Raw genomic sequence first — 25,672 nt, 5'->3', positions numbered from 1 at the left:
GTGTATGCAAATATCTGGTTTCAACTGTATGTCTGTTTTGGTGAGCCCAGAGGGAAAATATGCCATTTTAAAAGTAGCCTACATTTACGGTAGCTAGCTAACGGTAGACAGAGAAAGTGTGATATTTTTACGTCCATTTCGGAGCGTGTACAAAAAGCAGTCTATCAGCAATGATTGTAGAGTGCTTGTCTGAGAATAGTGCAGACACGCGCTTCACACCGCGAGCGGGCATGTGCGCCACTCGGCAGAAAAGGGAGAAAGAAAAAAAATATAAAAAAGAGTCTGCCGCTGTCCGGAGCGACAGAGGGAAAATATTTCAGTCGGAACCGAAATTTGCGTTCTAATCCGGTCCGAATACTACTGTTTGCGTAGGAACCGGTTCCATAGTTGAACCGGGTTTCGGTACCCAACCCTATTTGCCACTCACCTTGAGTTGTAATGACATGGCCAAGACTGCTCAGCAGTAGGAAGTAAGTGACAAACATGATGGAGTCTGCCAAGTCTGACTGAAGTCTGGGAGCTTTCTGGCAAAGAGAAACGCAAATGTAAGCAAAACAGTCAGAGTGTTAACTTAGTTAATATGGTTCATACTCGCGCCGATTCCATTCAAGCAGAGCCAACTCCGCGAAACACATTAAACCACAAATAACGATAAATATTCAGTCTCAAATAATGTATATATACTGGTTCAAATTCGATCTTTGTTAGTAAAATATGCTTAGTCCAGTCCTTAGCTGCCTAAGAAAACAACACGCCAAACCCCATTCAAACTATATCAATATTAACTAACTAGCGTGGAACTGTTTATGTGCCTAATCTTACCGAGTTATTTCACATCTCGTCTGTAGCGACAGGTTTGCCTGGTAAATTCGGTATATTTTTTACAAAGAGAAATACAAATATACCAATATCAGTAACATGTCAGCCCGTAAAACTACTAACGCTTCATGGCGTATGTTGCTGCCTCCATCTTCCTTCATTAAAAACAGACTGTGGGCGGTAACGCATCACGGTTAAACTAACATAACTTCCATTTATATATCTATATATTAATAGATCTATACCGACAATAGTGGTAGATACTCAGGGTGGGGAAATGCGTTAAATTGTGTTCAGCCAAGTGTTTAATTTAGCTCATTCTCAGAACATTATAAAAATCAGAGGTGGAAAGTAATGAAATACATTTACTCACGTTACTGTATTGAGTAGTTTTGTTGTGTATTTTGTATTTTTCAAGTAGTTTTTAAGATCGGTAATTTAAAATGTACTTGATTACGTTTTGAGTTAAGTATTGTCTTTCGCTACATTACAAATCCCATCCGTTACGGAGTAAAAAAAAAAAAAAAAAAAAAACTTTGACTAACGAAAACCGAAAGGAAGAAAAAATAAATAAATCGTGCCCGGAACCACTACAGTGACGAATGGCGCCAAGTCTTTCTGTAGGAGATTGAGAATGAGATGGAGGTGGATCAGGTTTCAGTAGAAATGCTAGCTGAAACATTGAATTGTGCTGCCCAAAACGACGAAAATCCTTGGCCACATTTGAAATTTGAACTGTTTTTCATTTCAATTCTTGAGGGGCAATAGTATCATCGTGCAATGCCAGATGTGCCTGCCAAAGGTGACTGAACTGGCAGCATTCAATAACTCCACATCTAATCTGCGGAAGCACGTTTTGGTAAGTATTTGTGCATTGGTACAAAGTTTTCATGACTAATAGCAAATTGCCAATTAGCAAAACAAGTTGTGTCTAGCACTAGCAACCCATAGGATAACGTATGTAGGACACTGGCTAAATTAATTCACATACAGTACATCTAATTAGCTCATACGGGCTACTTAGGTGTGTAGAAGCTAGCTGCTAGTCTGGGCTGTGAACATTAGGGTCTAACCCAGGGGTCACCAACCTTTTTTAAACTGAGAGCTACTTCATGGGTATTGAGTCATACGAAGGGCTACCAGTTTGATCACTCTTCTGAAATAACAAATTTGCTCAGTTTGCCTTTAGTTATATATGATTATTAATGATTAATGATACTCATCTATGTGAAGACACTGATCATGTTAATGATTTCTCACATTAAATTATCAACAATTACTTAACAAGGTGGGAAACAGATAATATCATTATTCAATTTTCATTTTTAGAACAGGCCTGAGGGCTACTCATGTGGTCCTTGGGGGCTACCTGGTGCCTGCGGGCACCGTGTTGGTGACCCCTGATCTAACCCATTTATGGAGTCAAAACACGTTTCAGGGCTCCAGACTAACTTTTTTCACTAGGAGCACAGTGGCCCCCAACTGAAAATGTTAGGGGCACTACCAGAAAATGTAGGGGCACACACCGTAAATCAACATGCTAACCAAATATTCACATTTCTACTAATTTCCACTGTATTACTAATAAATACTTTGATAATAGATGCAGAAATTACAATGTGCTGTTTCCAATTCAGTGTCACTTTTGAAGATACAACATATAAGATAAACTGACAGCCTCATCGCTGTCGTGACGTTATTGCTGAAGTTATTTTCATCATGAGCGATTTTAATTGCTCTTTAATGTTTCATGTAAAGCACTTTGAATTGCCTTGTTGCTGTAGAAATAAAGTTGCCTTGCCTTACAACCTCAGCCTGTCAGTCAGTCACCAGGGCACAGAAACCACTGTTGTGCCTGGCTGCTCGTCTCCGAGGTAGTGTAACTTCAATAGCACCGCGACCGCGACCGCTTTCGGCTCGCCATAGGCCTACATATCATATCGCAGCAAACGCTGTCTTCGTGAAGTTATGAAAAACTGTAACCACACTTGAAACCACTTTAATCGGCATTTCCGTGACTCACTGTGACTTCAACAAAACTGCAGAGCCGACGTAGTTTGCATCGTCTGCAGCTCTGCGTGTGTGCGAGTGTGTGTGTTTGTGTCGGAGCACCGCTCTCTGTCATTTTTCAGAGAGGACAGATAAGCTTGCGCTTACGCGCTCTCAGGTACCGAAATTTCAACGTTTAACGTGTAAAAAAGGGGGCAAATTTACTGGTCGCACATGTGCGACTGGATGTAAAATTCTGTCGCACACTCTCAAATTTTGGTCGCAAAATGCGACCATTTGGTCGCAGTCTGGAGCCCTGCGTTATTTGCATTATAACTGTTTGTTTGTGAATAAAAGAAGGATGGCCCTCAGAACTAACAATGTTTGGTACTTTCACTTTCAATTGATTGTTTGTAAACGTTTTATGGGATGGTCTGAACTGAAATTGCACATTATACCTTTCTAAGGGTCTTAAATGGCATGTGTGACATGTGTTGTGTGGTTATTACATGTGTATACATTTGTATAGATTTTTCTTTAATTAAAAACAAAATAGTTTGGGATTTATGACCCCTTGTCCTATTTTCACTACATGGGAGAGACATTCACAAGTTCATGAAAGGTTGGTATCCATCTCGTGAACACCTTTACACAATCACACATTCACAATCACCGACCCGACTCTTACCAAACAAGCGATTGCGCCCGCTTTAGAAAGTTAACTTGTTGCAAGTTTGCAGTAAAATGCTGTTGGGTTGTCGAGGTCAAAACCATAGATATAGGTAAAAACACTATAGGCCTATGTAGCAGCTGTGAATCAAATAAAAGTATTATAAATGATGTTTGGTCATGTTTTACTCTTACACTGAATGTTTGCTGCTTCAATCCAGATGAGTATTGAAAAGTATTTTCCGCAACTGAAAAAGGCACGCGTTGAGGATAAGGACCAGATCAGTCTGAAACAGAGATCAACAGTCCGACCAGTGTTAGTTTACAATATTTTCAGGCTTCAACCAGTGAAAGACAGGGGAGAGAAAGACAATGGGCGTTTCTCAATACCAAGAATGCAAAGTACGGACTTGTGTTCTTGGGGAGAACGTTCTTGCTGGTTGTTCTTGGAAGAATTAACTCGCAAGTTCACAAGCACAGAAAACGCTGTTAACAGTTTGAGACGATGTGTTCTTCCTGTTATTGCTCAACACTCCCAGCACAGAGGCTACCTGCAGGGCTCCAAAATACCAGCTAGAAATAAAAACCACAACAATATAACCACTTTGTATTAAAACAATCTCCGGACAAGAAAACCTCATAATGCTACAACTATTGCAATAATATTGAAAAATAAAACTAAATTGAGCTTTAATTTTATTGTTTATGGTTTAGCTCAAACACCCCTTACTTATTCAAAAGAGTGGAACGTGATCCCTACCATTATTAGCATATCATTTTAAGTCAGTTTAAATTAAACAAATAAATAGACATGTGCACTGGTGTGTCCTATGTGTTCCTATTAGAAAAAAAAAAAAAAAAAAAAAAAAAAAAAAAAAAAAAATAATATGTAAAAACAAAAAAATATGAACTAAATACAAAATATAATGTAGGCTATAGCCTATGGCATAATTTAAACAAGTCTCCCGAAAAGAAACGGGTATATCTCATAGACTAGCCTAATAATATACAGTCCATCTATGGTATACTTCTCCTCTGCCTGCTGCGCTGTGTGTGTGTGTGTGTGTGTGTGTGTGTGTGTGTGTGTGTGTGTGTGCTTAACTCCGAAAAGACAGTTAACCACATGTGTTGTGATATTTAAACAAACGATCCGAAACGGCGAAATAAAAGCCTCTTATTTACAGGACCGGTCTAAAAGACCTCCGTCTTACAGCGGAATCTCCGAGTGTGACTGTTCGAGCGCCGAGCAGGCGGCCCCGGCAGGCGCAAGCTGGCCGCCGCGTCATTTTATGGAGCTCCGAAAACTCCGAACACTTTGGAGCAAATTGTCAATTCGGCAATGATTTTCGCAAGACTGCCTATATTCGAAATATAAACCGTTCATTTCTTGCCTAAAATGTTCTCAGAAGTGAATTTAGTGATGAATAAGATGGCGAAAATTGTTAAAATTGTCCCGTTTTTGGGCTGTCTATGTACTGGAAATCCAGCCATCATTGAATGCCGAAATAAATGTTGGGATACAGGTGCTGCGAAGTTCATACAAGTTACCAACCGATGTATCCTCGGTAAATGGGCGTGTCAAGAATACATCCGGGAATTTTAACTGTTGTTGGCGAAATGCGAACTTGTGTATTGGGACAGTACTTTGGCAACACGAGATGACGTTTCACAGGGACACAAGCACACAAGTCAGTAGGCTCGTTCGAGATGAACCAGATCTGCGCAGAATCGATCACCGGCGATCGGCGCCCAATGCATGCCGGTTAGATTTGTGTTTTTTTTTGTTTTTTGTTTTTTTATTGCAAAAAAGGGTACAAATCACATGTGAATAGCCAACATGTACATAACATACAACAAGGAAAATGATAAACATTATAAAAAACAAAATTGCTAGGGGAAGCTTATAGGTCATTATAAAGAGAAAGAGGACCATATGTTGACAGTTTTAACAGCCTTTTTGTTGTTTGAAAAACAGATTCTTCCAACTGGTGATTCAGCCACATCAGGGAGGGAGACAGTAGGTGGAAGTCTGCCAGTATACTTAAAAAGCATGATTGTGCCTGAAGGAATGGCATCAAATACAATTGTGAATTCTTTCGGTGTAACTGGAATGTTATATGTTGATAAAAATTCTCTATAGGAGAAAAGTCGCCCCTCTACATTAAACAGTTGGTCCACCAGCAGAATCTGATTGCGTACCCAATTCTCAAAATAAAGTGACTTGTTCTTATATAAAATATCTCTGTTATTCCAAATTAGATACCTGTGAGGTGAGAAATTATGTTTGTAAATAAGAGACCAAGCTAAGACGACCTGCTTGTGAAAAGTCGACAGTTTTACAGGAACTTTGTCGACATTGTAGTTACAATTCAAAATAAAGCCCAGACCACCAAAACGAGAGAATATGTAATGGGGAATAAAATTCCAAATCGAGAAAGGGTTTTTAAGAAAATGCTTAGTCCAATTAATCTTAAAGGTATTATTTAGAGTATTGAAGTCCAAAAAATTTAGCCCACCAAATTCATATTTATTCATAACAACACTTTTTTTGATATAATGGATACGGTTTTTCCAAATGAAGTCAAAAAGCATCCTATCAATGTCTTTACAGATTTTACTATCCAAGTGTAACGAGAGAGCAGCGTATGTAAGCCTAGATATTCCTTCAGCCTTGGTAAGCAGCACTCTGCCTTTTAGAGATAAGTCCCTTTGCAACCACTGGTTCAGTTTGTTCTGAGTTTTTTTAATGATTGGAGAGAAATTTAACGGACATCTCATTTTCTGATCTTTAGTGATAATAATACCCAAGTATGTAACTTCTTTCTTGATCGGAATGTTGCAAATAGTTTGTATATTACAGTCTTTTAAAGGAAACAGCTCACATTTATTAATATTTAGGCATAAACCAGAGGCCTCTGAAAACTGCTTAATTACTTGAATAGCAACAGGTATCTGGCTTGCATTTTTTAAAAAGATTGTGGTATCATCAGCAAGCTGACTGATGATGATATCCCTACCTGCAATAGAGATTCCTTGTATAGTACTATTACATACATAAGTTGTGAGAATTTGTGTACAAAGTAAAAACAAATAAGGGGAAATTGGGCATCCCTGACGAATACCCCGTTCCAGATTAAATCTAGGGGAAGTTCCATTTTTCAGTTTTATAGAGCTATTTCCATTAACATATAAGGTTTGAACTGCTTTGCGGAAAAAGTGACCAAAACCAAATTTCTCTAAGGATAGAAAAATAAATTGGTGTTCTATTGTATCAAAGGCCTTATAGAAGTCTAAGAAGAGGATGAAGCTATCTTCAGATATTAAGTCAGAGTAGTCAAGAATATCTAATACTAGTCTAATATTATTAGAAATATGTCTGTTTCTCATAAAGCCTGATTGTGTCTCATCTATAATTGTGTCAAGAGTTTCTTTAATTCTTCTGGCAAAAATTGATGCCATAATTTTGTAATCATTGTTAAGCAGACAAATAGGTCTCCAGTTGTCAATAAGGAGCGGATCTTTTTTAGGCTTGGGAATCAGTGTGACCAGCCCTTGAGTGAGGCTAGGAGGGAGGGAATCATTCTCTATACTCTCCGTAAAAACCTGTAGTAAAAAAGGGGCCAAATGCTCTGAGAACGCTTTATAAAGTTCTGCAGTTAATCCGTCAGTGCCGGGGGATTTATTGTTTTTAAGTTGAGCAACCGAATCAGCGACCTCTGCCAATGTAAGCGGGGTGTCACAATAATCTTTGTCTGCCACATCAATCTTTCTTACATTATTTAAGGAGTTAAGAAAATGAGACGTAGCTTCTTTATTATACTTGGAGCTGTATAAGTTGCTATAGAATTTGGAACAAAGATTTGCAATTAATTTAGCATCATCAGTAACGATCCCATTAATATTTAAACTATGGATGGAATTGAATTTAGGTCGGTAGCTTTCAAGACGGAAAAAGTAAGCAGAATTTTGCTCCCCCTCCTCCAGCCATCTTTTCCTAGACCTTACAAAGGCTCCTTCTGCTTTTTGTCGATATAATTCGTCCAATTTGTTTTGGAGTTGTAAGAGAAGTAGTCTATCCTCCTCTGAAACTTCCTCGGTGGTCTCTGATAAAATGATGAAATTGTATTTATGACTTCATCTTCTTCTGCTCTTTTGGTTTTAGCAACAAAGGTTCCATACTGTCTCAAAAATTTTCCTGACTCGAACTTAAGCAGTTCCCAGTTAGTGTTGTAGGATTTTTCCTTTTTAGCCTTGTTGTAATAATGAGTAATTAACCTAATCATTTCAATCTTAACCTTTTCATGTTTTAACAGGGAATTGTTTAATTTCCAGTAGCACGATCTATGGAATGTATTAGATACACTAAAGTGGATGTTTATATGAATTGCTCTATGGTCAGTAAGGGGTGTGGCATGGATAGTTACTGTAACTTTATTTTTTTCAAGGTTATTGGATAATAACCAAAAATCTATGCGAGACTGGCTGGATCCTGACCTGTTGCTCCAAGTAAAGGATCTTTCATCAGGAAATTTCTCTCTCCATACATCTACAATGCTAAATCTTCCCATAAATCTTTTAAGGTTTGTGCTGATGGAGGAAGACCACCCAGGGGGCCACCTGTCAATAGCATTATCTAGGGCAATATTAAAGTCTCCACCAATTAAAAGAATAGAGTTTGGGTATCTGGTGAGCCAAAATGTAATTCTTTCTTCTATAGAATCAAGTAATTTATCATTCTCAAGTTTGTTATTGTAACCGTAAATATTAATAACAATGCTAGAAATGTTGTCAACTCTAATAATAAGACATACGTAGTGCCCTAGGGGGTCACAGTCTGAGTGTAAGACATCACCTGAGAAAGTATTTTTGAGCGTGGTTACTCCAGCAGATCTTTCTGAGCCCTGAGAGAACCAGATATTGTTACCCCATTGAGATTTCCAAAAATTGACATCAGCAGATGTGGAATGACTTTCTTGAAAAAAAACAAAAATCTGTACGAAGTTGTTTGGCAAATAAAAATAAGGCTTTCCTTTTACAAATCTGTCTTAGTCCCCTAGCATTTAAAGAAACAATAGATAAAGACAAAGTTATTAACGAACACGAACAAGGAGTAAACTAGAAAGCGATCAATAACCAATTGGTTAGAAGGGTAATACTGGATAAGGGGACCGAGTGCTGCTTCATATAAAAAATAAAAAAGTACGGTAAGGAGAAAAGGATATAGTTCCGGCCAACTAAAAAGCACAGCATTCCCAATCAGCTGCCTCGTTCATTAAACGGACTAAAAGAACAGAACATATAATAGAAAAGGCAGTGGTTTTGTAAATTAAAGTGCTTTGTAAAGTCCTACAAACAGACCAACAAAAAAATATGACAATATCAACTTTGAGTGTAGTGCAGATCAAACCAGTGGGTGTCCTTGTGTTAACAGGTAGCAGGCGAGACTGTTTCTTAGGTGGGCAGAGGGACTTCTGAACCGTTGACAAATCCGCGACCACCAATGAAGAAGGCTGGTTTGCCCTCCTCTCGAGCTTTTTTTATCGCTGGCCAAAGTTTGCTCCTTCGTTCTCGGTCTTCTTTAGAGAGATCCTCCGCAAATCTTAATCCGTTGTCGCGCAGGTGCGTTGACATCTTCGCAGCTTTCCACACGGCGTCTCTGCAGACACGTGCAATGAATTGGATGATGATGCCTCTGGGTTTGTTGTCATTCTGCCGCTTAATGCCGAGCCGATGTACGGTGTCGATAGCGTCAGCCAGCCTGTTCTTTTCCTCCGGCAGAACAGCCTGACAGACCTCGATGGCCTTCTTTCGTATGTTTTCCTTTTCTGATTCTTCGACTCCGTAAAGTCTAAGGTTCCATCTCCTGGAGTATCTCTCTAACTCCGAGACCATTTGCCGACAAGTGTCTACTCGTTTTTCTTCTTTTGCCATTTTCACCTCGAGTGTACACACTTTGCTTTTTACATCCTTGATTTCTGCACACACAAAGTCAATTGTCTTTTTAAGACCTTCAATTTTAAGTGCATTGGCACTGACCATGCTTTCAATGTTGTCTGACCTCGTGTTTATCAGTGCTGAGAGGCTGGCTATGATATCGTTGGTGTTGGTTTGTTCAGATCCGGTTGCGTACAACATTTTCTTCGGTGCTGGCGACTTACTGGGAGTGATGGGAAGAGGTGGAAATTCATCCATAAAGTCTTCCGCAGTGGCAAGAGGCAGGAGAGTGGAGGTATAATCGTGACAATTGTCAACTAGAGCATTGCCAGCCTTAGGAGTAATGTTGCTAGCATTTGGATTTAGCTTCAGTCCGGCGCTCTCTTGGCCTCTTTTCCTGTCGCGTTGGTTTGGCATTGCTCAATAATACGTCTTACGAGTGCTGTAGTATTTCTGAGAAAAAAAGTAGTGCTTGGCGAGATAATAAATTTAGTTTTACAGTTTCCAAAACTTTTCTTTGCAGAGATCGGTAGAAAGCGTCTACTCACTCGGCCCCCGGTTAGATTTGTGTCCGACTTGATCCCGACTTGCTCTGACGTCATGCACACGTGGGCAACGATAATCTCACGAGACCAAGGCGGCCGCAGTTCTGAGACGCAGCAAAGAACTTCTAATATATCAAGAAGTTCCACTCCCTCGTTACTTCCAGCTTCTGAACTGGTTGCAGTTCCACCAGAGTTCCAAGTCTCACAGGCCAGTGCAGAATGAATGGGGCTCTATGGAGCTATACCCCTCAAAATCCACTTTTCTCAGGATATCATTTTTTGTCTAGTAATTTGAATGTTGCATTCGAAAGGGGAGGCTAAGAAAATACACACTGCTGGGTGTTAGATTTTTTTAAAGTCGTTTTTTTGTTCTAAAAAGCCTTTTAAAATGTCAATGACGTCATACACATACACAGCCAGAGATACTGCTTTACGGCAAGCTCTGAGTCGCTTCCTTTTTTCTCTCGAGGCATCGACAACACAGCAAACAGGTTCGGCTCTCCCTGTTAATACACGTGCTAGAAAGAGGTTTGCTGATGTTTTAAAGACCACGCCGAAATATTCACTCTGACATTCAGGCTCTGCTTCGGATGCCGTCAAGCGGGATCTCCGAGCGTAATCAGACCTTCACTGACCAATCAGCATTCATTAGCAGAATGCTAGCGTGTTATGGGCAACAACGACTCCCCCTGTAAGAAATCAAAAGGTCATAAGTACTCGTTCATTCAACTTTCGACCTATAACCCATGTTGGACTTGCAAAAACTACAATCAAATCTGAGGTTTCTCAACGACAATCGGGTGAAAGAGACACATTTAGCTAAACTTTTTATTGATTTTCAATCGGAGGGATTTTAACTGTGATTTGTCTGATTTAAAAGCTTATTCTGTACAGAACACATGTTGTGAGGTTGATAGTTATGTTTCGAAGTCAGAGAGACTAAATCTGTTCAGATTACGGATCATCTACAGTCTGTTGGTAATTAAAATCAGCAACAGATCGCATGTAGTGAATTTTGACAGCTACTCTGCTATAATAAAATCAACTGGAGATCTGTGTAGGAGCAGATATATGGGTCTGATAACATTTTATTAAATCGGAATCGGACCCGAACGGACCACAGTGTTTGTGTCACTTCCTGTTCAGCCTGAAGGCTATATATATACAAATGTCAATGTGCTGGAGTCAGCTGGTAAACTGTCCGACTTGAGAGCGGACTTTTGTCACCGCCCCCGGCTGCTGCCGCCTGCTCTCGTCTACTTTACAGGCGAGGCGCAGTTCATCTCGAACGAGCCTAATAGAAGAACACATATTGGGAAACGCCCATAGATTCGTTAGGCATTGAAGTAGGAAAGGAGGATGTCAGCATCTAACTTCGTGTCCTTCTCAGTTTTTGATACACCACGCCCCCCGGTGACATGGGGCGACACCCACCCACCGCCACAAGTTGCTTCCTATCTGTGGGAAACACTGCCATCAACAAACGTTAATAATATATTGTTTTAGTCGTCGACGTTCAAATGGTAACGCCGTTCTGTTTTCGGTTTGTTTTTGCGGTGTAACCGTCAGTTTGTTCAAGCATAGGAACAGTGTTTTGACTTACCCAACCAAATGCGAAGAATCACCGGCTGCTGCTAATCCACAATGGTGAATGTGGGCTGTTCCTGACGGCTACAGCTTGTTGTCGGAAACAGGCGTGGCCATTTCGGTAATCAGTGACGCATATCCTTTCCTGAGCCGAAAATCACCAACTTTACCACATGCTGTTAACCCCAAGGAAACTGAATATTGACGGGAAAAAACATGGATCACGTCACCTATAGAATAGAAGTACAAAGTAGCATGAAATGAATATATTTAATAAAAGTAGGCTACATATAATGTGGGTACATGCCATCTGTGCTGCCTGCACGATCCGATATGCGCACGCGCAAGGTGCTTTCTTTTTTGACACTTACCCCTCTGATGGACTCGCCCATGTGACAAATCCATGGACAAATCTCCGTCAAGTGAAACACAGATAACTGTTAGACCGGAAATTAAAAGATTTTGCCTTCAAAATAAGAAAATTGTCATATGAAGAACATAGATTATTGTAAGTAAACATAATAACATGTAAGTACTCAAATCAAAAATTATATATAGGAATAAATGAAAACAGATATCAAATTATTATGTTACGTTGTGTTGCATGGTAGACAGTCTACAGTTCATTGAATGTCAGGGAGTCTTCTGTAGGCTATAATTAGCATTCGTCTTTGGGTTTTATTCAACTTTTTTGGTGTAATGCACAACTAAATTCATCTGTTAGCCTTCATAATTTTCAAAATAGCCAATGTTTTGTGTAGTCTATTTAAAAGACCAGCATATTAAATTTTGTATGCTATGTGCTATAGTAGCCTACTTTATTGATACATGCAGAGAAAATTACATTTCTGGGCAAAAAACACAACAGAATGGAGGATATTCATTTAACACAGACCCCTCCCTAAATATACTGTTTCCTTTCTCTTTACAACAGAGAGGAGGTGTATTTTGAAAACCTTTCAAGGAAGTGTAACCGTTAACTATGGCTGACTTTACTCTGCTGAGTCAGTCACCATGGTGGCATACACATAGACAGTAAAATAAATGGACGCAGCGACGCCATATACTTCGACGGAAACCAGTGAAGTCAATTAGAAGCACTCTTCCGGTGATGGCTGAGCGTACTGCGCAGCCTCAAACTGACTGATGTGACGTGAGCAACCTGTCTGAAATGTGTAAGTCTTCTGGTAGCTGCGCCAGGCTGTGCTTTTTTTATGACTTTTTTCGACATACTATAGTAAGACTTTTTTGGATATAGCCTACTATACTGTGACTTTTTTGACTACTATACTATGACTTTTTTGGACATACTATAGTAAGACTTTTTTCGACATACTATACTATACATACTATACTATGACATTTTTGTGACTTTCTTTCGACATACTGTACTGTACTTTACTATACATACTATACTATGACGTTTTCTGACTTTCTTCAACATACTAAACTATGACTTTTTTCGACTTATATACTATGACGTTTTGTGGCTTTCTTCAACATACTATACTAAGACTTTTTTCGACATAATATACTATGACTTTTTATCACTTTTTTGACATACGATACTATGACTTTTTTCGACATACTATACTTTGACTTTTCATGACTTTTTTTGACATACTATGTTATGACTTTTGTTGACAATCTTCGACATACTTTACAAAGACTTTTTTCAACATACTTTACTATGACGTTTGTGGGACTTTCTTCAACATACTATACTATGACTTCTTTTGTGACTTTTTTCCACATGCTATACTATGACTATTTTGTGACTTTTTAGACTTTTTTCAGCATACTATACTATGACTTTCTTCGACATACTATACTATGACTTTCTTCTACATACGTACTATAATTACTTTTTTTTTGTAAATTATTTTTATTGGTTTTCTTTTCAAGCTGATAGTATACAATGACAATATCAATGCACAGAATGTCTTACAAATGACAACATTAGAATCATAAGACCCAATAAGCATAACTCATTGAAACTCATTGTTTAAATTCTGGGTCAAATTTTCGGACTTCAATACACTTACACATGCGCACAAACTTATTGACACAGTACAGATTACAATTAAAGAAAAACAAAATACAAAACAAAACAAAGCAAAATCAAACAAAAAGAGGCCTTTGTGAATGACATGATCCTGCAGGAAGTGTACATTAAATGTTATTTCCACTTACTTATAGTACACATAAACTACACACATCTAGAAGTGTACAATACAGATTACATATTGGCAGAGGGGAACTGGCAGCGGGGAACTGAATTGATTTCAGATGTTCAAGAAAAGGATTCCATATTTTGTAGAATTTAGTGGTGGAACCTTGCAATGTAGCCCTCATCTTCTCTAGCTTGGAGTAGGATAAAAGATCTCTCAGCCAGTGATAAACTGTGGGAGGAGTGGAGGATTTCCATCTGAGTAAAATCAATCTCCTAGCCAATAGGGTGGCAAATGCTCTAAAATCAGCCTTAAATTTAAGCACCACTAGGGTAGAGGGCAGCACTCCAAACAGGATAGTTACTGGGATAGGGTCAGAGGGCACATTTAGTAGATGGGGTATTGAAAATGTCAGTCCAAAAATTATGGAGAGTTGGGCAAGTTAAAAACATATGAATTAAGGAGGTTGGAGCCTGTTGGCATCAATCACAGAGGGGGTTTACGTGAGGGTAAATCCTAGAGAGCTTCTCTTTACTCCAGTGAGTGCGATGGAGAATTTTAAATTGTTTTAGTCCATGTTTGGCACAAAAAGCGGAGGAATGGACACGATACAAGATTCTCTCCCAAATATCTTCAGCAAACACTGCAAGATCCTGTTCCCAGAGTGTCTTAATGGAAGACAAGGAATGATTGTATTCAGAAAAGATTCTACCATACATGTACGAAATGAAAACCTCTCTAAAAACTGGTTCTAGAAATATGTCTTGTTGTGTATCTTGTGGTTTTGAGGGGAAATTAGGAATTTCAGCTTGAACAAAGTTACGGATCTGTAAATATTGGAAAAAAAATACTTTTTTTTCAAGGACAATTTTGCTGTCAGCTGCTGAAATGAGGCAAAGGTTCCTTTTATGTACAAATTACTGAAATAAGTGATACCTACTTGCACCCATGCAGAGAAGGCCTTGCCCATCAACGATGGGGGGAATGAATGGTTTTGTTTAAAAGGGGCATGAAGCAAGAAAGGAAGAATGCCAAAATTAAATTTGAATTGCCTCCAGATTTTGAGAGTAGTCCTACCACTATGTTCTTTGTGTATCGTACAGTAGGAGAGTTTCCTGGAGAGTATAAGGGTGCCGGAAGAGAGGATGGTTTACAGGAAGCCGCTTCAATACTAAGCCAGGCAGCAGTGTGTTCTGGATTGGTGGCTTGCAGCCAGTAGTGCATCACACACAAATTAGTAGCCCAATAGTAGTATTGGAAGTTGGGTAGAACAAGACCACCAAGCAGAGGTGGGTAGAGTAGCCAAAAATTGTACTCAAGTAAAAGTACTGTTACTTTAGAATAATATGACTCAAGTAAAAGTAAAAAGTAGTCATCCAAATAATTACTTGAGTAAGAGTAAAAAAGTACTTGGTGAAAAAACTACTCAAGTACTGAGTAACTGTTGAGTAAGGTCTGATTTATTTTTTAACAAGCATTCAATCAGACGGACAAAAATACAAAATAATCATATTTAGGCAAATTATAGTTCATCCAATCAATTAAATACATTTAAATTAATTATTTAATTACAAAATAGTTTAAATTAAAATAATCCAGGTAAATTCAAGTACTTAAAAAATAAAATCAATAAAATAATAATACATAAGCACAAGTAACACAAATTTCCAAACCTTTATACTTTTTTTTACCAGGCTCTGCAGGCAGAACTAGAACAAGGTAATGTAAGCTTCTGTTTGGTACTTTTACTAAGGTAAACATGCTTTCAATCACAAAGGTGGATCACTTGTTATTGGGTTCAATCGCCGTGGTAACTCATGCCTAACCTGGTCGGGAGCAGGTTATGTTGGAGATCAGAGATCAACCGGTGTAAAAGCACCGCCTACTGACCAATCAATACTCTATTGATAACGGCTTCACCATTCTTAGATCAGGCGAAGAGAGAGAGAGAGAGAGAGAGAGAGAGAGAGCTCATACAAAAAACATTTAGAGACCGACAGTCCCGTTAACATTCCCTGATGGGTATATTTGCTGTGTGTAATGTGCACGACGGTTTGAAATATGTTTTTTATATTTTTTATTTGCTCTCACGATCACTACCTCTGCCAGGGTTGCAACTGAAATAAAAGGCTAAAGCAACGGCATTTTATGGAAAGTACAAGTGTAATTATGGTCAGATCTTGTGCCTGACTGATGGGGAAGTGATATTGATAAGAGTTGTGCGCATCTAAGCGTCGGCTATTTATTTATTTTTTTTGCCAGCTGTCATCCTGTTTTAGGAAGCAGCGACTGTATTGCGTTTTGCCTGTAAAACCGTTTCTGTGTTCTTCATATTTATGTAGAATTATAGTTTGCTCTTCTTATGTAAAATATGTGGCTATTGGTTGTGTTGTGCAAACATCACCTCTTTTATGTGAACACGTGCCGCTAGATTGGGAAACCCTGGGTTGATTGAACTAGTCGTTAACCACCGTTGTATATGTCAGTGGTCATGAAACAGCTTGCGGGACTGCGGTTGTTAGGGTTAGGTGAAGCCGGGTAACTGAAAGAAATCCAGGGCATGTTGATCTGGCTTCTGGGCTGTTCCTCCTCGTCTGTGTCTGCATTGCCGATGGTTGATTCTGACATTGGCATTTTTGTTTTGCTGCGACTGTAAACTAACCCGTCTGTCACCGTCCCCGCCGCTGAGTTTGAGTATGGGCACGTGACGAGACTGCACAACTACGTTTGATTGGTGAAACACAGTCACGTGGTAGAGCCTTTAGCGGAAGTCTCTCTCTCTGTCAAAATAAAACATTAAAATGAGGCGTACGCGGGGGGGATAAAAACAATGACGCATAGAATACCAAAGAGGTAAAAAGAAAAATAACGAGCTCATTATAGCCTAATGTAGCGGAGTAAGAGTACATTTTCTTCTTCACAAATCTACTCAAGTAAAAGTAAGAAGTATAGTGATTTAAAACTACTCCTAGAAGTATAATTTTTTCAAAAACTTACTCAAGTAAATGTAACTGAGTAAATGTAACTCGTTACTACCCACCTCTGCCACCAAGACACTTTGGTCTTTCTAAGTAAGCTTTGCGAAGTTGTGGACGCCATGCCTGCCATAGGAACTCTGATATCAAACTATCTAGTTTACGGAAGAATGCTTTTGTTAAGTAGACTGGTAGACATTGAAAGAGGTAAGAGAAAGAATTTTGGTAAAATATTCATTTAATAGAGTTAAAATGTCCAGCTACAGATAGGGAAAGTAGGGACCAGCGCTTTAGATCTTGTTTGGTTCTAGTAAGAAAAGGTTCAAAGTTTGCTCTAAAGATGTTTTCAAAGGTATCTGTAATTTGAATACCTAGGTATGTGAATTTATTAGAAATTACATTAAATGGCACTTTTTGTGATGGGAAGTTGTGCCCATCTGCATTCAAAGGGAATAGCTCGCTTTTGTCATGGTTGACTTTGTAGCCTGAAATTACCCCAAATGCCTCCAGTGTGGAAAGTACATTTGGCAGTGATAAACTGAGGTTGGAGAGAAAAAGGAGCAGATCATCTGTGTACAGTGCTACTTTTTGTTCAGCCTCACCCCTTAAGATTCGAGATTTGTGGATGGGAACGTAAAGCTATAGAAAGAAGCGCAATGGTGACTGCGAAAAGTAAGTCTGGTACCACGCTGGATACCAAAATATTCAGAATTTATATTATTAGTTCTGATGGAGTATAAAAGTCTCACCTAGGAAATACATTTTTCACAGAACCAAAACTTTTTGGCGCAGTTGGTGAGCTAGCAGCTTGCTGGACTTACCACCTTGCTGGTACTGAGCATATCTACATTTAAAAAGCAGATCTTAAGCAAGAGTGCTTGACAAGTTATTAAATTCAGCTTGTAATACAAGTTTCTGTTTATATGCATCTGGGGAAGGAGAAGAGGTGAGATCTGAGACATTAGATCTGCCATTCTCTTTTCTCTCATTCCTTTCTCATGGCTGGCATATGAGATCATATGACCCCTGGTGTACGCTTAAATGTTTCCCAAAGGGTAGAGGGGGAAGATTCCTCAGTTTTATTTACACATCACTTTGAGTGGACATGAATTTTAAAAAGTCATCATCTGACAATAGCCAGGTGTTAAAACGCCATGGTGGACGTGGCTTTATATGACCTTTCCAGTTAAGTTCTAATGTCACACGGCCGTGATCAGAGATAACTATGGGGTTAGATTACACATCAGGGAGGAGTCAATTATCTAATAAAAAATAATCTATACGTGTGAAAGTATGGTGCATATATGAGAAGAAAGAATAAGCTCTGCTTGCTGGGTTCAGAAAACACCAGACATCAGACATAGCAAACTCTTTTAAAAACACAATTAGTTTAGCTGATTTAGTTTGAGGCTTCATATTCATAGATGAGCGGTCTAAAGAAGGATTTAGCCAGCAGTTAAAGTCACCTCTCAAAATGAGGCAGTGAGATTGCATATCTTGGAAAGAAGACAAAAAGGACTTGTTCATCGTCCCAATTGGGGGGCATAGACATTGGCTAAGATCACTGGGGTATTATAGAGATTACCTGTTACTATGACATATCTTCAATTTTTATCCAGTTTGGTATTTGATGAAGTAAACGGCACAGATTTGTGTATGATAATTGTAGTTCCCCTTGCCTTACAGCTGTAGTGTGAGTGATACATCTGACCAACCCACCGTTTATGCAACAAAGAGTGATTATCTGTTTTTTGGTGCATTTCTTGTAGGAAAGCAATATGAGTCCCCATAATTTGAAGTAGGGCTGGGCAATATATCGATATTATATCAATATCGTGATATGAGACTAGATAGCGTCTTAGATTCTGGATATCGTAATATCATGATATGAGATAAGGGTCTGTTCCTGGTTTTAAAGGCTGCATAACAGTAAAGTGATGTACTTTTCTGAACTTACCAGACTGTTCTAGCTGGTCTATTATTTGCCTTTTCCCCACTTAGACATTATGTCCATATTACTGATGATTTATCTAAAATATAAGTGTGAAGATATTTTTTTAAAGCACCAATTGTCAACCCTAGAATATTGCCGTGATATCGATATCGAGGTATTTTGTCAAGAATATTGTGATATCAGATTTGTTCTATATCGCCCAGCCATACTTTGAAGGTGGTAAAGAACTTTGCTTCTCTTGACAGGTTGATTCAGTCCTTTTACATTCCAGCTAGTAAATTTGAGTGTGTTAGGACTGTTTTGTGAGCTCATATTACATCAAGAGAGGCTATTCGTACCGGGGGTGCAAACAGACACTCCGGAAAGATAAAGCAGCAAACGTGTGATACAATAGCAAGTGAAACCTCACAGGATTGTCACAAGCTACCTTTGTATATATCATATATACCATACACAAACTAAAGATTGAAACAAAATGACTGGTAAAACATGCAGACAAAGAGACAAACCACAAAGCGTCTAAACGTGACGCGCGCACCTAGTCTCCCTAAAGGCTCTGAAACACCAACAGCCGACCCCCGGCAGAAGCGGCAGTCGGACTGATCAGTCGGCTCCCGTCTCTCAAAAAAGTGCCTCGGAACACACTGAACCGTAATACGTCTCCATAACAACAGGCGGCGCTAATCTGTATTGTTGCCCAAAAAATTAATCCGGAAATGATGGAAATGATCTCTCTAGACCTAGTAAACACCAAGGGGGTAAGCTTCACTTCAGAACTCAAACCTCCTATGGCGCCATTTTGATGCTACAAAGAGATCACCTCCCGTTAGCATTCCACTGACTAGCATTCATTTTGACATCACTTGACAGTGAATAACTTTACATCTGAAGTGTTTAAAGACTCTATTTGTCCATTGTTTATTTCTAAGGAAACACGACAATGTATAAAAGGCTCCATTACCTTGTACCTCACGTTATGGCTCCGTAGCAGACGTTTTTGTAAAAATAGGCTAACGATTGTGTCACACAGTAGAGGAATACAGGAGAAGCTCGCAGGCAGTTTCGACTTACATGAGCTGTTTAGGTTTAATTACTAATTATAATTTCATTCATAAGCAATTTGTAATATTTTTTTAAGAATATGATGATGATTTTCTTGGCACAGCTACCAGAAGACTTTCAGACACGTTGCTCACGTCACATTTACGTTGTCTCTCTCAGTTGGAGGCTGCGCAGTAAAGCTAGCTTCACTGGTCTCCGTCCAGAGCAACGGGATCTGTTGGTCCATTCTTACATACTGTCTATGGTAAACACAGAGCACGCTGTTGTCAGTCCTTGTTTTCATCAGAGAGTGTTGATAGCAGTCAAGAAGGATCGTCGTTGTCATTACTCGCTGAACGGAAGAAAATACGATGGCTAGTAACAGGGACGGACTGACAATCTGTGCGTTCTGGAAAAGTCCAGAACGGCCGTCCAACTGACGGCCGTCGGCACAAAAAAAGTCTATTAAAGTGATATTAACAGCCAACAGCAGGGGGCACAAATACAATCACTTATATGCTACGTGTAAAAATAAATCTTTATCTTTTTCTTTCATATTTGTGTTTACTATTGTGGAACTGGCAAAGACCTGGTGGTTGGTTGTGAAAGCTTCAGAGAACATTGATAGGGCCTAGTCATTTTCATCATTTCACAGCCTTAATATGAATCAAAAGTGTAATATGACATTGAGAAAATATTAAATAGGTTATTCAATGCTAATTCTTTAACACAAAGTAACACATGTTATATACATTTATATTTGAATAGTTATAGTATATAATAACTAACACTCTCAGTGTAGTTTTGGTATAGGCCTACAATATATCTAATCCCCATGTTCAGGTACAGCAAGTAGCCTACTTTATCTCTGAAAGTGTTGTCAGTAATACTCTGTACTGTTTACAAGTTTGTGTAATTTGGGGTTTCTGTAGCTAGTGACATTTCATTATTTGTATTTTATTTTCAATGCAGATGTAATGGCATTGTACATTTTTTGTTTTTATTTGAAGGCTGAGGCTTCATTAATAAACACAACCCCATCATCATTTGAGATGTTACTTGCTATGAATACCTTGTCTGATAGGCTACACTATTGTGGCATAGTATCAGGACATCCTGGCTAGTGTCTGTCGCGCATGGCTACGCGCAAATGGCCGGATGATAGGCCTATTTGAGAGAAATTCCAGGGCTGTTTTTTAGCCCCAGTCCGTCCCTGGCTAGTAATAAGAAGATACTGGCGTTGTCAGCTCTCGGGCTTCTTCTTGTGGAAGAAGCACTGATTCGCTAGTCAAGGGCTAGCACTCCACCAATCAGATTGGTCATTGAGTCCGACTGCCCACTGGCTGATTCCACAAGTCAAATCGGCCAAAATGGATGCTGACGGCTCCTCCGACTCCCAACGGCACGGAACACACCGAACAGACTCGAGTCACCGACCTCGCCAGACTGTCCTACGGCCGATAATGTTACGGTCCGGCACTGTTGTTCCTGTCCCCGCTTGTTTTCCTTTTCCCTTTTTCCCTGTGTGTGTTGTCTGTGTCTGTCTCCTCCTGCTGTGCAGCCCAGTCAGAGGATCTAGGTCAGGGGGCGTGGCCATTCTCTCACCTGCTCAGTTACCTCCAGCTGCAGCTCATTGTCACCAATCAACAAGCAGTTATCTACCCGGGCTGGCCACCTCTCCAGCGCCAGTTCGTTCCTACACCACCTGTGGTAACTTGGCTCCATACTGCGATCTCAGTTCAGTTGTTACCCTCTCAGCATTATAGTTGTCTCTGCCACGTTTGTAACCTGTCTCTCCTTCGATCAGATCCTGTCTGTTCCTGCTGCCTGCCTGCCTGCCACTCCCACGCCGCAACCTGCTCATCTGTTGTCTGATATCCTCGTCATCCAGCTCTCAGTGCTACTGGCTCTCCACCCCACTCAGCTCCTATCCCGGTCTGAAGCTGCTCCACCCTGAACTGTTTTCTCTCAGCCAAAACACGCTGAATAAACAACATCTTAATACACCCTCTTTGTCCGTGTGTCCGTCTCTGCGCCTGAGTCCCCACCAAGCTTAACAGATAATCGGGTTGGTGTGTCAGAGCCTTAACGAACACAACATCAAACTCCCTAAGAAAACTTTGATACTAACTCACTACTCGCCCACTGGGCCAAGTGCTATAAATGTGTCAAATGTAAAGGTTACAAAAAGCACAGTATTTTTAAAGGAGAATTCCGGTCAATTTCAACACGTAGCTCTGTTGTTTGTAAATTTGGAGTGCTGTCAGTAGCGAGAAAAACGAAAACAATCGGTGTTGCCTACACCGTGTTATCCTCCTGCTAAAGTTAGCACCCAGGAGGCAAGTTTTAAACGTGCTTTTAGCCTCTTAGCATGTTCGAAATGTCATTCCAAGTGCCTACCCATGTGAAGTGATTCCTTCCGAGTGAACACAGTGAATCTGACTGCAGTAGATGTGGAAGAAATGCATAAAATGTGTGCTAATTCAGCTCTGTTTAGTTCCGGTGTTGAGATGGCAAGACTTAGGGACCGTCTACAAACTACAACACCGAAAAGAGATACAACAAAAATATTTATTAATTTAATGATTAAATAAGGTAGTGTCTCCAAACTTACCTCAATTATAGCTTGTCTCCTGCTAGTTGTACTACAGCACTTATTGTGCCTATTTTTGTTAATATTTTTGTATTTCTTTTCTTTACGAAGCACTCGTCTTGCCGTCTCAACACTGGAACTAAACAGAGCGGAATTAGCAAAACTTTTATGCATTTCTTCCACATCTACTGCAGTCAGATTCCACTGTTGACTAAATCACTTGGAAGAAGTAGGCACTTGTAATACATTTCAACATGCTATAGATAAAAATGCAGTTTAAAACTTGCCCTGTTTCAGCCTCCTGGGTGCTAACTGTAGTAGAAGATAACGCAGTGTAGGCAACACAGATTGTTTTCGTTTTTCTCGCTACTGACAGCACTCCAAATTTAGAAACGTGCTATGTGTTGAAATTGACTGGAATTCTCCTTTAATCCACATTAGCAATAATAAACATAAAAAATAAAGAATGCTTGCAGAACTTGCATAAATGAGGGCTACTCAAATGAATGATTAGGCTAACTGATTGACACTTGTGACGTGCCACTTACGACCTTCTCTAGACAGCCTCTAAAAAGTAGCCTACACAAAGGTACGGATTTCCACAGTAAAAGCATAGCCTACCACAATCTTACACTACTCTGCTGGTTCATGCACTGCAGTGTTGACAAAGGCCATCGCTGCATCTGGATCAGTGAATTTGTGAACCTCACCTCAAGGCATCGTTATTTTCAGTTCAATCGGGAAGAAAAGTCTGAATCTGATTGAAGGGTGCTCATGCAGAATCTTCTTTACTGACACGAATGCTGCACGTTTCTTTCCGCCGTGAAGTCAGGAAAGATAGACAGCCTGCCACCCAATTGCGTGATAATAGAGATGCCTCAGCTGCTCGTCGGAGAATCTGGTCAAGGACATGGTAGTAATGGACTCTGATGACAAATGCTCACGGTGGCTTTCCCTTCTTCGGCTTTGGACGGAGAGAACGATGCAGCCTGTGGAGTAAAGGCTTCTCTTCCAACTCCAGCATATCCTGATGTAGTTGAGCAATGAATTCAGTAGGACGAGACCCTTCAGCTCCCTCAGGTATGCTTAGTATGCGAAGGTTGTGTCTTCTCTGCCTCCAGATCATCGCACTTAGTTTTTAGTGCACACACTTCTGCGGATAACTCGCTAAGTTTGGACTCCATACTAGCAAGAGTGTCGCTGTGTGTTGTGGCACAGCACTCCGGCGGCCTATTGCACAAAAGTAGAATAAAGAAGTCCAGGATAACTGAAAAAGCGCAGCTTGACTTAGTGTGATCCACTCATCGCGGCTTAATCGGTTGCACGTTTGCCGAGCCAGGATAAGTAGGTGAAGCTACAGTGCCTTGCGAAAGTATTCGGCCCCCTTGAACTTTTCGACCTTTTGCCACATTTCAGGCCTCAAACATAAAGATATAAAACTGTATTTTTTTGTGAAGAATCAACAACAAGTGGGACACAATCAAGAAGTGGAACGAAATTTATTGGATATTTCAAACCTTTTAAACAAATAAAAAACTGAAATATTGGGCGTGCAAAATTATTCAGCCCCCTTAAGTTAATACTTTGTAGCGCCACCTTTTGCTGCGATTACAGCTGTAAGTCGCTTGGGGTATGTCTATCAGTTTTGCACATCGAGAGACTGACATTTTTGCCCATTCGTCCTTGCAAAACAGCTCGAGCTCAGTGAGGTTGGATGGAGAGCGTTTGTGAACAGCAGTTTTCCGTTCTTTCCACAGATTCTCGATTGGATTCAGGTCTGGACTTTGACTTGGCCATTCTAACACCTGGATATGTTTATTTGTGAACCATTCCATTGTAGATTTTGCTTTATGTTTTGGATCATTGTCTTGTTGGAAGACAAATCTCCGTCCCAGTCTCAGGTCTTTTGCAGACTCCATCAGGTTTTCTTCCAGAATGGTCCTGTATTTGGCTCCATCCATCTTCCCATCAATTGTAACCATCTTCCCTGTCCCTGCTGAAGAAAAGCAGGCCCAAACCATGATGCTGCCACCACCATGTTTGACAGTGGGGATGGTGTGTTCAGGGTGATGAGCTGTGTTGCTTTTTCCGCCCAAACATAACGTTTTGCATTGTTGCCAAAAAGTTCGATTTTGGTTTCATCTGACCAGAGCACCTTCTTCCAGGTTTTGGGTGTGTGGGGGGGGGGGTGGCTTTAAAAAAACCACTTTTTTTTGTTTTTTTTTAAAAATGGCTTTTTTTCTTGCCACTCTTCCATAAAGGCCAGATTTGTGCAGTATACGACTGATTGTTGTCCTATGGACAGAGTCTCCCACCTCAGCTGTAGATCTCTGCAGTTCATCCAGAGTGATCATGGGCCTCTTGGCTGCATCTCTGATCAGTCTTCTCATTGTATGAGCTGAAAGTTTAGAGGGACGGCGCGGTCTTCGTAGATTTGTAGTGGTCTGATACTCCTTCCATTTCAATATTATCGCTTGCACAGTGCTCCTTGGGATGTTTAAAGCTTGGGAAATCTTTTTGTATCCAACTGCGGCTTTAAACTTCTCCACAACAGTATCTCGGACCTGCCTGGTGTGTTCCTTGTTCTTCATGATGCTCTCCGCGCTTTACACGGACCTCTGAGACTATCACAGAGCAGGTGCATTTATACGGAGACTTGATTACACACAGCTGGATTCTATTTATCATCATTAGTCATTTAGGTCAACATTGGATCATTCAGAGATCCTCACTGAACTTCTGGAGAGTTTGCTGCGCACTGAAAGTAAAAGGGGCTGAATAATTTTGCACGCCCACTTTTTCAGTTTTTATTTGTTAAAAAAGTTTGAAATAGCCAATGAATTTCGTTCCACTTCATAATTGGGACCCACTTGTTGTTGATTCTTCACAAAAATTACAGTTTTATATCTTTATGTTTGAGGCCTGAAATGTGGCAAAAGGTCGAACGCGTCAAGGGGCCGAATACTCGCTCGCACACTGTATGTCAAGCCAGTGTACATAGCTGGGATAAGTGCACGCGTTCACGCTTTTCTTAAATAGACCACGGTATCGATCACAGATTTACTGATGCAGAAATGGAAAAAAGCGCGTGTGCAGCATATGTTTCACCCGCTGAGCAGCGCCGCGCTTCTAATGGAAATTTACGAGGAGGTGAAACATATAATATGCAAAAAGGGAAATACGGCTGTTATCAAACGGAAAAAAAGCCTGACAGACAATAGCGGACCGACTGAATACGTATGGATTTAAAAAAAAAAAATCTACTTAGTCACTCCACGTTTTAATTGCTTTAATATGCTTGTTTTATGTGTTGGTTTTATTGCTGTAGCCTATCTGTTTTTATGCGCTAAATGTGCTGGTTTTAGTGTAAAGTGTCTTGCGAGAATATGTTTTAC

At 39.9% G+C, this 25,672-nt stretch overlaps 1 protein-coding gene and 1 long non-coding RNA gene across 2 annotated transcripts in view; one reads left to right on the top strand and one right to left on the bottom strand.

Annotated features, from left to right (window-relative positions):
- LOC120558406 (complement receptor type 2-like) overlaps positions 1–25,672 on the bottom strand; it is a 153,770-nt gene that overhangs the window by 16,101 nt on the left and 111,997 nt on the right. The gene's annotated exons all lie outside the window — the stretch shown is intronic.
- On the top strand, positions 21,070–21,691 carry LOC120558409. The gene is made up of 2 exons (XR_005639113.1): positions 21,070–21,394; positions 21,492–21,691. It is a non-coding gene; the product is annotated as an uncharacterized LOC120558409 (long non-coding RNA).

The sequence above is a fragment of the Perca fluviatilis genome, chromosome 5 (genome assembly GCF_010015445.1).
Source record: "Perca fluviatilis chromosome 5, GENO_Pfluv_1.0, whole genome shotgun sequence".
NCBI lineage: Eukaryota > Metazoa > Chordata > Actinopteri > Perciformes > Percidae > Perca > Perca fluviatilis.
This window is presented reverse-complemented; position numbering and strand designations above follow the sequence as displayed.